We start from the raw sequence: 1,280 nt of genomic DNA, 5'->3' as shown, positions 1-1,280 counted from the left end.
CTGTAGTGGCGACCCGCGACCATGGAGATATAAACAGCTTTTTATAAGGTAAAAATAATAAAACAAGGTCTTTGTCTGCAATGATTAGACATGTTTTTTGTTATTGACATTAGTGATTTTCTCAATTTCGGCTGAAGGAATTGACAAAATCCTACACATTGTGCCTTTAAGGAGGAGAAGTGTGTGTTATGGTTTTGTGTCACTCTTCTTAATCGATGCCCCACCTTCTCCTCTTCTCCTTTAGGGAAGGAAACGCAATATTGAGAGGAAATCTGAAAAGGATTTTCGCTCRGAGATAACAATGTCCAATGTAGGTTAGAAAAACATTGGTGAAGGCTTGGGAGCTGCTTTAAATAACCTTCTGCGTCTGCTCAACAAACCACCTAAAGCCATTAACGAATGGGACCACCCAAAGTTTGGGCAGCCCCTCTTACATAGCAGAACCAGATCTTTTATTTTTTTACTTTGCTTCTAACGACGTTCCAGTGAGTACATCGGGGATAGATTGCACTGATTGTATCTTTGAACAGAGCTTTTACGCGCACACTCTCGGCTCATTTATTATCAGAAGGGTTCTGTGTGAGTCGCACTGCGTCCCTGCCCAGGCTGCTTCCTGCAGGGGGGAAAGGTGCAACGGCCTTAACACAAATATTTACCCAGACTTCCCTGGGTTCACCTGCGTATCGTCTGTCAGCTGCACTGTTGCCGTGTTTGCTTACTTTGCACATTTTTTTTTTTAACTACTGCACTTTGAGGTTTATGAGATTTGTTTTTCTTTTTGCTTTGCATGTGTTTTCTTAACCTGCCGTCCACTGAGCTCTTCAGGCCTTTTACGTTTCTGTGTATTTAGCGTTTTGTTGTGTCTGAGTGCAATGAGCTCAGTCCGTCATCTATAAACGACGTTAAAGGGATCCCTGATTAGTTGTAACATTAGACTTTATTTGATAAACATTTATTTTAACTGTAAAATAAAGACTGTAAAAATACTGTAGGTCCTTCAGTTTAGTATTTTTTTAATATATTTTAACACGGACGGAGCCATTTTATTTACACAAATGAAACCAGAGAGCGTTGACAGAGAGGAGAAGGTAGAAATGACTCAGCCTGGAACTGAAAATATRGATGGAGGACAACAGAGCTGCTTCATGGAAGAAGAACCTCAGCTTAGCCTGTTAGCCTTTGTGCTAGCACCGACCCTATACTGCCTTATATGTATTAGCTCAGCGTTAGCGCGACAAACAAGCTAAACTGAGGTCCTCCATCTATATTTTCAGTTGCAG

At 41.1% G+C, this 1,280-nt stretch overlaps 1 protein-coding gene across 1 annotated transcript in view; it reads left to right on the top strand.

Moving 5' to 3' along the window:
• LOC106518627 (pleckstrin homology domain-containing family G member 1) overlaps nt 1-1,280 on the top strand; it is a gene marked incomplete at its 3' end in the record, with an annotated part of 44,958 nt that overhangs the window by 19,009 nt on the left and 24,669 nt on the right.

Source organism: Austrofundulus limnaeus, unplaced genomic scaffold, assembly GCF_001266775.1.
Source record: "Austrofundulus limnaeus strain Quisiro unplaced genomic scaffold, Austrofundulus_limnaeus-1.0 Scaffold64, whole genome shotgun sequence".
In the NCBI taxonomy this organism is placed as follows: domain Eukaryota; kingdom Metazoa; phylum Chordata; class Actinopteri; order Cyprinodontiformes; family Rivulidae; genus Austrofundulus; species Austrofundulus limnaeus.
The sequence above is the reverse complement of the archived record's forward strand: the minus strand, read 5'-3'. Positions and strand labels throughout refer to the sequence as shown.